This window comes from Hyperolius riggenbachi, chromosome 7, assembly GCF_040937935.1.
Source record: "Hyperolius riggenbachi isolate aHypRig1 chromosome 7, aHypRig1.pri, whole genome shotgun sequence".
Taxonomy (NCBI): domain Eukaryota; kingdom Metazoa; phylum Chordata; class Amphibia; order Anura; family Hyperoliidae; genus Hyperolius; species Hyperolius riggenbachi.
This window is the reverse complement of record NC_090652.1, coordinates 21303547-21317264: the sequence shown is the minus strand read 5'-3', so window position 1 is coordinate 21317264 and position 13718 is coordinate 21303547. Positions and strand designations below refer to the sequence as shown.

Genomic DNA, 13718 nt, shown 5'->3' with positions numbered 1-13718 from the left:
TGTGTTTTTTTTAAAGGGAATTCACATTGAAATAGGTGTACTTAAAAAAGAGGTAAGATCTATTAGTCCTGATTTAGTGACTTCTCTGCAGGCATGTTCAGATGTACCAAAATTCGGTTCGGGTACATTCAAATTCGGGTCCGCATGACATTCGAATTCGCCTTCGACCACGAAATTCGGTTCGAATTCATATTCGGTTCGGGTTACGGCTCAAAATTCGGTAAAAATTAGTGTTCGCGAATTCGGGGTTTTTTTGTGTGTTTTTTTTAAAGGGAATTCACATTGAAATAGGTGTACTTAAAAAAACAAAACTAAAAACGTGACGTGTGGCACTGACAGCAGGCAATGCATAGTGTGGACCCTGACAGCAGGAGGATAAATACAGCAGCAGGAGGATAAATACAGCAGCAGCAGGAGGAGGAGTGACGTGTTGCACTGGCAGCAGGCAATGTATTGTGTTGACCCTGGCGGTGGGACCACTGACAGCAGGAGGATGAATACAACAGCAGCAGCAGGAGGAGAAGAAAGAGGAGGAGTGACGTGTGTGTGGCACTGGCAGCAGGCAATGCATTGTGTGGACCCTGGCGGTGGGACCACTGACAGCAGGAGGATAAATACAGCAGCAGGAGGATAAATACAGCAGCAGGAGGATAAATACAGCAGCAGCAGGAGGAGGAGTGACGTGTTGCACTGGCAGCAGGCAATGCATAGTGTGTACTCTGGCGGTGGGACCACTGACAGCAGCAGGATAAATACAACAGCAGCAGGAGGAGGAGGTGGAGTGACGTGTGGCACTGACAGCAGGCAATGCATAGTGTGTACTCTGGCGGTGGGACCACTGACAGCAGCAGGATAAATACAACAGCAGCAGGAGGAGGAGGTGGAGTGACGTGTGGCACTGACAGCAGGCAATGTATTGTGTTGACCCTGGCGGTGGGACCACTGACAGCAGGAGGATGAATACAACAGCAGCAGCAGGAGGAGAAGAAAGAGGAGGAGTGACGTGTGTGTGGCACTGGCAGCAGGCAATGCATTGTGTGGACCCTGGCGGTGGGACCACTGACAGCAGGAGGATAAATACAGCAGCAGGAGGATAAATACAGCAGCAGGAGGATAAATACAGCAGCAGCAGGAGGAGGAGTGACGTGTTGCACTGGCAGCAGGCAATGTATTGTGTTGACCCTGGCGGTGGGACCACTGACAGCAGGAGGATGAATACAACAGCAGCAGCAGGAGGAGAAGAAAGAGGAGGAGTGACGTGTGTGTGGCACTGGCAGCAGGCAATGCATTGTGTGGACCCTGGCGGTGGGACCACTGACAGCAGGAGGATAAATACAGCAGCAGGAGGATAAATACAGCAGCAGGAGGATAAATACAGCAGCAGCAGGAGGAGGAGTGACGTGTTGCACTGGCAGCAGGCAATGTATTGTGTTGACCCTGGCGGTGGGACCACTGACAGCAGGAGGATGAATACAACAGCAGCAGCAGGAGAAGAAGGAGGAGGAGTGACGTGTGTGTGGCACTGGCAGCAGGCAATGCATTGTGTGGACCCTGGCGGTTGGACCACTGACAGCAGGAGGATAAATACAGCAGCAGGAGGATAAATACAGCAGCAGGAGGATAAATAAAGCAGCAGGAGGATAAATACTGCAGCAGCAGGAGGAGGAGTGACGTGTTGCACTGGCAGCAGGCAATGTATTGTGTTGACCCTGGCGGTGGGACCACTGACAGCAGGAGGATGAATACAACAGCAGCAGCAGGAGAAGAAGGAGGAGGAGTGACGTGTGTGTGGCACTGGCAGCAGGCAATGCATTGTGTGGACCCTGGCGGTTGGACCACTGACAGCAGGAGGATAAATACAGCAGCAGGAGGATAAATACAGCAGCAGGAGGATAAATACAGCAGCAGCAGGAGGAGAAGTGACGTGTGGCACTTGCAGCAGGCAATGTATTGTGTTGACCCTGGCGGTGGGACCACTGACAGCAGGAGGATAAATACAACAGCAGCAGGAGGAGGAGGTGGAGTGACGTGTGGCACTGACAGCAGGCAATGCATAGTGTGGACTCTGGCGGTGGGACCACTGACAGCAGCAGGATAAATACAACAGCAGCAGGAGGAGGAGGAGTGACGTGTGGCACTGGCAGCAGGCAATGCATAGTGTGTACTCTGGCGGTGGGACCACTGACAGCAGCAGGATAAATACAACAGCAGCAGGAGGAGGAGGTGGAGTGACGTGTGGCACTGACAGCAGGCAATGCATAGTGTGGACCCTGGCGGTGGGACCACTGACAACAGCAGCAGGATAAATACAACAGCAGCAGTAGGAGGAGGAGTGGCATGTGGCACTGGCAGAAGGCAATGCATAGTGTGGACTCTGTCGGTGGGACCACTGACAGCAGCAGGATAAATACAACAGCAGCAGGAGGAGGAGGTGGAGTGACGTGTGGCACTGACAGCAGGCAATGCATAGTGTGGACTCTGGCGGTGGGACCACTGACAGCAGCAGGATAAATACAACAGCAGCAGGAGGAGGAGGTGTGGCGTGTGGCACTGGCAGAAGGCAATGCATAGTGTGGACTCTGGCGGTGGGACCACTGACAGCAGCAGGATAAATACAACAGCAGCAGGAGGAGGAGGTGGAGTGACGTGTGGCACTGACAGCAGGCAATGAATAGTGTGGACCCTGGCGGTGGGACCACTGACAGCAGCAGGATAAATACAACAGCAGCAGTAGGAGGAGGAGTGGCATGTGGCACTGGCAGAAGGCAATGCATAGTGTGGACTCTGGCGGTGGGACCACTGACAGCAGCAGGAGAAATACAACAGCAGCAGGAGGAGGAGGAGGTGGAGTGATGTGTGGCACTGACAGCAAGCAATGCATAGTGTGGACCCTGTTTGGTGGGACCACTGACAGCAGCAGGATAAATACAACAGCAGCAGTAGGAGGAGGAGTGGCGTGTGGCACTGGCAGAAGGCAATGCATAGTGTGGACCTTGGCGGTGGGACCACTGACAGCAGCAGGATAAATACAACAGCAGCAGGAGGAGGAGGTGGAGTGACGTGTGGCACTGACAGCAGGCAATGCATAGTGTGGACTCTGGCGGTGGGACCACTGACAGCAGCAGGATGAAAATGAGCACGGTGTAATATGTTGCCGCTTTATAAATACAATAAATACATAAATAAATTCTTAGGTAAATCAATGCAGCAGGCCAGCAGCAGCAGGAGGAGTCCTGTAGAAATACAACAAATACATAAATAAATTCATAGGTAAATCAATGCAGCAGGCCAGCAGGAGGAGGAGGAGGAGTCGTCACGTATTGCAGGCAGCAGGCAATGTATTGTAATTCCCAGGCAGGCACCTCATGTCCTCCTTTCGCCGACAACAGGTGCCAGGAACGTGCCTTCTATCCAGGCCTGGTTTATCTTCAAAAATGTCAGTCTGTCCACGCCCTCTGTGGACAGAAGAGATCACTTCTCGGTGACCACGCCACCGGCCGCACTGAAGCACCTCTCAGACAGCACGCTGGAAGGGGGGCAAGACAATACCTCCAGGGAGTACTGCGCAAGCTCCCTCCAGATGTGCAAGCGCTCCACCCAGTACTCCATGGGGTCCACAGGCTCTTCGCTGCCGGTGTCAAGCCCACTGAAGGACCCCATGTAGTCGCCCACCATCCGGATCATGCGCTGGCTGTGACTCTCACCGAAGGTGGCTGCTGCCCGCACCTCCTCTCTCGGCTGCTGTACCTTCATGTAGAACGCCTGCGTCAATGACTGCAGGTCTCCTGGGCGCCTAACGCTGCTGCTGGCCGCAGGCACCTGCTGCTGTGCTGCTGGCTGCTGGACAGGGACAGAGGGAGTGGAAGGCGGGGGGAAGGCTTTCTCCAGTCGCCGAACAAGGATCTCCTGCAACTCCCTTGCTCGCTGCTCACGGTCTCTGGCAGGCAGAAACTGAACCCACCTCCCCCTCAGCCGTGGGTCCTGGATCATGCTGATGCAGGCGTCCTCCCTCGCTTGCATCCGCTTGACCCTGGGGTCTGTGCGCAGGCAGCGCAGCATGTGCGCTGCCATGGGGAACAGGGTGGACCGTCTAACAGAGACATCAGGGTCAGCATCCTCCTCCTCCTTTTGCCCCTGAAACTCTTCCTCCTCTCTCCACCCTCGCACCACTGCTGCTGCGCTCCGATGTTCCCCCCCAGCAGCAACGTCCAGCACCTCCAACTCCTCCTCCTCCTCCAGGGACTCAAATACCTGCGGAGCAGTAGACTGCGCAAGCGGCTGCTGTTCCAGCTGCTTCAGGGCCTCCACTCCCAAATCCACGAAATCGCCAAGTGCCCTGTCCAGCAGACAAACAAAGGGCACCCACTGGCAGAGGGATGCCCGTTGTTCACTCACCAGGTTGGTTCCCTGCAGGAAGGGAGCCAACACCAAGCAGTCCTGCTGCATCTGCCCCCATTGCGCGTTGGTGAGGAGCCGGAGTGTGGTGCTGCTTCTGCTGCTGGTGTCGGCGACAGTGGCATCATAGATGTACCAGTTGACAGCCCTCCTCTGCTCAACCAGCCGCTCCAACATCGCCAGGGTGGAGTTCCAGCGAGTTGGCACATCTATGATGAGGCGGTGTCGTGGCAGGCCCTCCTGCTGCTGGATGTCTGCCAGTTTTGCTGCGGCAGCTGCTGAGTGGCGGAAAGTGCGCACAATTTTCCGTGCCGCTTCTAACAGCTCCTCCATCCCCAGGTAGGTGCGCATGAACTTTTGCACCACCAGATTCAGGACGAGGGCCAAGCAAGGGACGTGGAGCAAGTCTCCCCTGCTGATGGCAGACAGCAGGTTGGCGGCATTGTCGGACACCACCAATCCCACAGTGAGGCCTCTGGGGGTCAGCCACATCCTCTCCTGCTCCCTGAGGTACTGGAGCACGTTGGATGCCGTCAAGGAGTTCTTCCCCAGGCTTTTCATCTCCAGCAGCGCTTGGCAGTGGCGGGCCTTCACGCTGCTGGAGAGACGGGATTGCTTGGCGGTGGGAGCTGCTGCTTCTTCCCTGACCCCGCGCGGTGGCACCACATAGTGGGCGACTGGTGCTGCTGCGCCCGAGGATGGACCTGCTGCTTCCTTGCTCGGGCTTTCCACCAGGCTGACCCAGTGGGCCGTAAAGAACAGATAGCGCTCTGTCCCAAACCGGCTGCTCCAGGAATCCATGGTTATGTGGATCCACGCACTAACAGCGTGATCCAGCGCGTGGCCCACGTTCTCCATGGCAGAGCGGTGCAGTGCTGGGATCGCCCTGCGGGAGAAATAGTGGCGGCTGGGGACTTGCCACTCCGGGATCCCAACCTGCAGCAGCGCTCTGATGTCACTCCCCTCCTGCACAAAGGAATATGGCAGGAGCTGGGAGCACATGGCCCGGGCAAGCAACCCGTTCAGCAACCGGATGCGCCTGTGGGTGGGAGGCAGCACCTTGGTCACACCGGGGAATGACTCGCTGAGCAGGGTCTGGCGGCATCTGCCTGCACGGGAGGATGTGGAGGCCACTGTGGAGGGAGCTGATGAGGCCACTGAGGACTGGCTGGCCGGGGGGGGGGGGGAGTGAGTTGCTGCTGTGCTCCTGCTGCTGGATGGGCAGGAGGGGCTGCTGCTGCTGCTGGATGGGCAGGAGGGTCGGCTGCTGCTGCTGCTGCTGAAATCTGTGCAGTGGCTGTCTGGATCTGACCACTGCCTGCACCACTTTGCATAAGCTTCTCCAACTCATTAAAGTCCTCAAAATGTCTGCTCTGTAAGTGGCTCAGCAGGCACGAGGTACTCAATTTGTGGATATCGCGACCTCTGCTGAGACTGAGATTGCAACTGTTGCAAATTGCATGGGTCGGGTCCACTGGGCACTTGGTGAAGTACCGCCAGACTGGGGACTTCAACCTGCTCTTTGAGCTTGAGGGCTGGGGTTTTTAGGTGCCCTTGGAGGATTGTGCCTTTTTGGTTGTAGTTAGAGGTTTGCTGCGGGTGGTGGAAGCGACTGAAGCAGCAGGCTGTGGCTCCTGCCTTCCACGCCCTGTGCTGGCCGCCTTGCTGCTGCCGCGCCTCTGCGCCAGAGACGCCTCCTCCTCCGATGACGAGCTGCCTTCAACCAACTGTGCTGGTGGTACTGGTGGCACATAGGAAGGATCTATCAAGTCATCATCATCAACCCCAAACAAATCCCGTGAGCCCGACTCAACCAACTCCTCTACCCCAACGTCCCCTGCATCACGCCCCTCCTCCTCAGCGCCAACAACAAACTTCTGCACCTCAAACTCCTCCTCCTCCTCCTTGGATGGCCCTATCATCTCCAACTCATACTTCTCCAAAACATCCCTGTACATGGTCACAGTCTCAGGGGCGAAGAGCGTGCTCATTGAGGGCAGGCTGGTCAATGGGGTCACCGAGACCATGGCCTCAAGCGCTGGTGGAGGCCTGCTGCAGACAGGAGTGCTGGTGCTGGTGGCACTAGTCTCGCTGATGCTGGAGGCCTGGCTGGAAAAGGTGGCTTCCTGCCCCGCCATCATTTCCACCACAGCCTGCACCTGACTCCCCAATGGGCCGTGGGCGACGACCCGTCTCAAAGATGGGCGCAACACGCTGCTGTTGCGCCTCTGCTCCCTCCTCCCTCTGGTCAGTGGCTGGCGGCGGACCAGTCCCAGACCTGCTGCTGCTGGCAGTGGCTCCTGCAATGGCGCTTCCTCTCCTGGTGGTGCCTCACCCTCTACCTCTGCCAGTCATTGTGCACTATACAAATACAGTAAAAAAAATAAGTAGAAGAGGGCGGGAAAGGGTGTAAACTTTAATAAAGTCTGTGTTGGTGGTGACTTGGTGGTGACTAGTAGTAGTAGTAGTAGTAGGCAGTAGTAGTACGCACGCAGGTAGCTAAGAAACACCTAGCGTACTACGCTACAAGTAAGTCGTGCGGCAGACAGTCGGTGACAATTACAAACGGTCACACACGGTCAGACGCAATCAATCAATACGCTCGGGCAGGCGACAGACAGACACAGGTCACTCACAACGGATGCTGGTGGTGGCCTGTATGTGTTGTAACTCTTATTTATTACACACACTACGGATGATAATAAAATCACACAGTAAAAGTGAAAAAAAAATATATGGGAACGTGTACTAGTAGACTAGTAGTACAGTAGTAGACACTAGTAGTATGCACGCACGCAGGTAACTAAGAAACACCTAGCGTACTACGCTACAAGAAAGTTGTGCGGCAGACAGTCGGTGACAATTACAAACGGTCACACACGGTCAGACGCAATCAATCAATAGGCTCGGGCAGGCGACAGACAGACACAGGTCACTCACAACAACGGATGCTGGTGGTGGCCTGTATGTGTTGTAAGTAACTCTTATTTATCACACACACTACGGATGATAATAAAATAACACAGTAAAAGTGAAAAAAAAATATAAGTGAACGGGTACTAGTAGTATAGTAGTAGACACTAGTAGTATGCACGCACGCAGGTAACTAAGAAACACCTAGCGTAATACGCTACAAGTCGTGCGGCAGACAGTCGGTGACAATTACAACAATCGGTCACACACGGTCAGACGCAATCAATCAATAGGCTCGGGCAGGTGAGGTGACAGACAGTCACAGGTCAGGTCACTCACAATGGATGCTGGTGGTGACCTGTCACAGTCAGTAACTAACTAACACAGTACTGAAACTAATAAAGTAACAGATTACAGCAGTAATAATTAACTAAACTAGTACTACTAGTACACAACTAACTAGAATCCCTAACCTACCTAAGCTAGTAGTAGGCTAAGGCTACCTAGGCTAGCAGGCCTAGCCTGCTCACAGACTAACACTAGCCTAGCACAGTATACACTATACACTAGCTGACTAAAAACAATCAAAATACTAGCTAACTATATAAGACAACAATAAATGTGTTTAGGAGGTGTTTAGGAAGCAAAACGCTAGGTTTAGCAGTGAAAAGCACTTGCTCAGACACAGCACAGCACTGGAGAATCTCTCAGTACCAGCAGCAGTCACACAAGTGCGTGGCTCCGCAACATGGCCGCCGCCTTATATAGAGGCCAGGCTCCCCTCCTCTGATTGGTTGCTAGGGTTGCCAGCTCCTCGGCAGGAGGACTTCTGATTGGCCCAATCACGTCATCCCCGAATCCCGAAGCCGAAACCGAACCCACAGCTCCATCCGGCCGAATTCCAGCGCGCACATTCGGCAGGCTTCGGGTTCGGCTCGGATCGCAGCATTCGGGTTCGCATGCGGCAAACCCAAAAAACACCCGAATTTTTCGGGGGAACTTCGCATTCGGGGTCCTGCTGAGCAACCCTGCTTCTCTGAGCTGATAAATCCAGAATCTGTATCCAAAATCCATGTAGATATTATAACATAAAGCAGAGTAGCCAAATAGCATCAATTTTTCACTAATCTTTAGAGATGGCCCGAACGGTTCGACCGCGAACTTATTCGCGCGAACATTGGTGGTTCGCGTTCGCGGTGAACCGCGAACTGTATGGGAGTTCGACCCGCCCCCTATACTACATCATTAGGCTCAAATTTGACCCTCTACATCACAGTCAGCAGACACATGGTAGCCAAACAGACTGCACTCCCTCCTGGAGCCCCCCCCCAAAGGCAGCTGCGTCGGCCATGATCTCACTCTGTGTGCTGCAAAGTTAGTGATAGAAGGGAGAGAGGTTGCTGGCTGCTGCACAGATTAGGGAAAGCTTAGTTAGGCTGTTGTTAGGCTTGTTAGCTTGCTCCTTGCTGATACCCCAAAATAGCTCTTTTGAGAGCTAATGTTCTTTTGATGTGTTTTTTTTTTTTTTTTGTGGCCCACTGACACTTGCATATACAGCCCTGTCAGTCACAGCTGGCCCTTGCTAATTGCTATACTGTGCAAGGCCCAGCACATTCAGTGCCTAGCTTTTCACTGCACCTGTGTGGGACAGCTGCATATTTGTAATACTAGTCACTGCATACCTGTTCACTTTACCTGTGTGTCTGACAGCTGCACATTTGTAATACCAGTCACTGCATACCTGTTCACAGTACCTGTGTGTGTGACTGCTGCATATTTGTAATACCAGTCACTGCATACCTGTTCACGGTACCTGTGTGTGTTAGTGACAGCTGCACATTTGTAATACCAGTCATTGCATACCTGTTCATGTTTACTGCACCTGCGTGACAGCAGCGCGCAGTGTTATAAATACCAGTCACTGCATACCTGTTCACGGTACCTGTGTGTGTGACAGCTACACATTTGTAATACTAATCACTGCATACCTGTTCGTGTTCACTGCACCTGCATGACAGCAAGCAGTTTTATATACCAGTCACTGCATAACTGTTCACTTTACCTGTGTGTCTGACAGCTGCATATTTGTCATACCAGTCACTGCATACCTGTTCACGGTGCCTGTGTGTGTGACAGTTGCACATTTGTAATACCAGTCACTGCATACCTGTTCATGATACCTGTGTGTATGACAGCTGCACATTTGTAATACCAGTCACTGCATACCTGTTCATGGTACCTGTGTGTGTGTCAGCTGCACATTGTATTGATACCACCACTGCATACCTGTTCACTGCACCTGCGTGACAGCACACAGTGTTATATACCAGTCACTGCATAACTGTTCACTTTACCTGTGTGTCGGACAGCTGCACATTTGTAATACCAGTCACTGCATACCTTTCACTGCACCTGTGTGACAGCTGCACATTGTATTAGTCAAGTCAGTGCACACCTTTCACTTCATCCCCCCCCTCCCCCAATATGGACAAAACAGGCAGAGGCAGAGCCAGAGGCAGGCCACCCGCCAGGTCTGTTCGAGATCGTGCTGACGTGATTTTGTGCGGGCCTGGACCAAAGTACAGTGCTCAGAAGAAGGCAGGTGCCATCAACTCCCAAGATTGTCAGGACGTAGTTGACTATTTAACACAGAACCCCTCATCTTCCGCAGCCACCAGCGCTACTACTAGCACCACATCCACTGCATTTGACAGTTCACAGGAGTTATTTGGTGGGGAATGAACTGATCCACAGCCACTATTGTTACAACAAGATGAAGGCGCTAAGCAAGTTACACCACCTCATATGTCTGAGTTAGGCGTCACTATGGACGTAAGGTGTGAGGAGGATGATGAAGTACCTGCTGTTGGTGCAGTTTTGGAGGTGTCTTATACAAGCGAAGCTGTGGAGGATGATTATGACGATGATTATGATGATGATACTTCCATGGATGTCACGTGGGATCCTACTAGTCATCATGACCAGGGGGACAGTTCAGAAGGGGAGTCAGAGAGGAATAGGAGGAGACGAGTTGCTGAAAGAAGCAGGGGGAGCTCATCATCAGAAACAGCTGGTGGCAGTGTCCGGCGGCATCTATCGCCACCTATGGACAGCCAGCCAACATGCCCTTCAACGTCAACTGCTGACGCCACCATAGTGCCATCACCCCAGGGGGGTTCAGCTGTGTGGAATTTTTTTGTGTGTCTGCCTCAGATATGAGCAATGCCATCTGTACTCTCTGCCACCAAAAATTGAGCCGTGGAAAGGCCAAGACCTGCGTAGGGACAACTGCCTTATGAATGCACATATCGAAAAAGCACAAACGGCAATGAGAAAACCACCTGAGCAAAAGCAACACACAAAAGCAATGCCACCCTCCTTCTCCTCTTCCTCCTTCAGGTGCATTATCTTCAGCAGCTTTCTCCCTTGAACCTTCACAGCCACCCTCCTCCACTCCGCCTCTCACCTTGAGCGGTTCCTGCTCCTCTGCCCACAGCAGCAGCCAGGTGTCCGTGAGGGAAATCTTTAAGGGGAAGAAGCCAATTTCTGCCAGTCACCCCCTTGCCCGGCGTCTGACAGCTGGCTTGGCGGAACTGTTAGCTCGCCAGCTGTTACCATATTAGCTGGTGGACTCTGAGGCCTTCTGGAAATTTGTGGCGATTGGGACACCGCAGTGGAAGATACCAGGCCGCAATTATTTCTCAAAAAAGGCGATACCCAAACTGTACCATGGAGTTGAAAGGCAAGTGGTGTCATCTCTGGCATACAGCGTTGGGTCAAGGGTCCACCTGACCACGCATGCCTGGTCTGGAAAGCACGGTCAGGGCAGGTACATTACTTAAACGGCACATTGTGTCAACCTGGTGACCGCTGGCAAGCAGGGGGTATGTGGCTGTGCAGCGGATCTAGTTGTGACACCTCCACGGCTTGCAGGCAGGCCTGCTGCCACCTCCTCTCCTCCTCCTACTCCACCTGCTACATCCTCTTTGCTGTCATCCTCCGCCTTTGCTGAGTGGCAGTGCTACTCTACTGGTGCTGTGATCTCCTCTCCAGCTACACACCCCCAGCTCCCCAGGGCCTATGCTGCATGCCAGGTACGGCGGTGTCACGCCATCTTGGACATGTCTTGCCTCAAAGCCGAGAGTCACACTGGAGCAACTCTCCTGGCTGCTCTGAACAAACAGGTGGAACAGTGGCTGACCTTGCACCAACTGGAGATCGGCAACGTGGTGTGTGACAATGGCAGCAATCTCATTTCGGCATTGAGTTTGGGAAAGTTGACACATGTACCCTGCATGGCACATGTGCTGAATCTAGTAATTCAAAAATTTGTGTCTAAGTATCTGGGAGCTGGGCATTTTCTTGCCAAAGTACTGGACACTCATGCATGTTTGAGGAGGTGACCAACCTAGTGAGTCGCAGTGAAGGTGCCATCAGCGACTTGATTCCATATGCTTTCTTCCTGAAGCGTGCCGTGTGTAGAGCGGTGGATCAAGCTGTGGACGAGCGTGACCAGGAAGAGGCGAAAGAGTGGGAACAAGCATCAGCAGAACCAGATGTTTCCTCAACACCTGCGGCAGCACAAAGGAGTGGGGAGGAGGAGGAAAAGTCGCCTAGGGTAGAGGAGTCAGATGATGAAGGTGTTTTTTTTTGAGGAGGAGGCGGAAGAACAACCGCAGCAGGTGTCGCAGGGGGCTTGTGCTGCTCACCTTTCCCGTGGTATTGTTCGTAGCTGGGGGGAGGAGGAGAACTTACCTGACATCACTGAGGAAGAGCAAGAGGAGATGGATAGTATGTCGGCATCCGACTTTGTGCAGATGGGGGCTTTCATGCTTTCCAGCCTGTTGAGGGACCCCCGTATAAAAAAACTCAATGGGGATGACCTGTACTGGGTGACAACTCTACTAGACCCTCGGTATAAGCACAAAGTGGCGGAGATGTTACCAAATCACCAGAAGGCAGAAAGGATGCAGCACTTGCACCGCAAGCTGGCAAGTATACTTTACAGTGTGTTTAAGGGAGATCTCACAGCACAAAGGAATAAAGGTGCCACTGCCAGTAATTTTCCACCTCTTCCAATGTCCATTGTCCACGCAGGCAAGGACAGGACGCTCCAGCGATCTCATGTTGATGTCAGATATGTGGACATTCTTTAGTCCAACGCCTTGCCTTAGCCCTTCCGGATCCACCCTCCACCAACGTCTGGACTAGCAGGTAGCCGACTACCTGGCCTTAACTGCTGATGTAGACAACAGCGATGAACCCTGGACTACTGGGTGCGCAGGCTTGACCTGTGGCCAGAGCTGTCACATCCAACTTCTGGCTTGCCCTGCCTCAAGCGTCCTCAAGCTCAGCTGGAGGCATGTCAGTGAGAAGAGAAGTCGCCTAGGTCAAAAAAGTGTTCAGTACCTCACCTTTATCAATATATGAGGCATGGATCCCAGAGGGCTACTGCCTGCCCAAAGACTAAGTTAGTCCCCACACACAGCATCTCTGCCTGCATGCTGTGTGACTGCCTGCCCCAAGACTAAGTCTCTCCCCACACAGCATCTCTTCCTGCAGGCCGCTTGACTGCCTTCTCCACCACCACCAACAGGGTCCAGGACTCCAGCTGGATTCCTGAATTTCTAACAAAAACAATAACAATTTTTCTGGTGCGTGTACATACATGCCTGCCTAATTTTTCTGGCTGCACTGCGGCTGCAACAACAAAACAAAAGGCATGTACATGTGTCAATTCCCCTTTGTGATCATTACCTTGACGCGGTGAAGGGGCTTGCGTATCACAATGAAGCAATGACCGCCGGCTATATGAGTGTCTGGGGGGGTGGCACACCAAAGATAATAAGGTTGTTGCTTCATTGTGGTCAGACCAAATTTGATCAGCTGGACAGTCACTGTTGTTCTATCATTGAGTTACCACACCCCGGCGACCATATGGGCTTGAAAACCGCCATGGCCTGCACTCTCGCCATGGTGCGCACCAGTCCAGCACGGCCGTCACTACACAAACTGGTGTTTTCAGTGCGTTACGCAGTGAGTTTGGTGTGTCAGTGTGAAGCAGTACACTAATTACACTCCCTGATTGATGTATACCCATGCAAGATGTTTGAAAGCACTTTATGCCTCCAATTCAGCATTGCAATGTGATTTCTGCCCTTAAAACGCAGCTGTGCGGGACTTTCCCCGGGACTTTTGGTGTGTATCCCACTTTGCCTGCAAACTCCAGGTGTTAGACGCCTTGAAACATCTTTTCCATCACTTTTGTGGCCAGCACAAATGTTTGTAGTTTTCAAAGTTCATCTCCCCATTGAAGTCTATTACGGTTCGCGAAGTTCGCGCAAACCGGAAGTTTTGCAGAAGTTTGCGAAGTTCGAAGTTCGTGAACCTAAAATCGGAGATTTCGAGCC

General features: G+C 52.8%; 1 protein-coding gene across 1 annotated transcript in view; it reads left to right on the top strand.

Moving 5' to 3' along the window:
• The window catches only part of LOC137524123 (uncharacterized), a 240314-nt gene that overhangs the window by 207831 nt on the left and 18765 nt on the right, over window positions 1–13718 (top strand). The window lies entirely within an intron of this gene.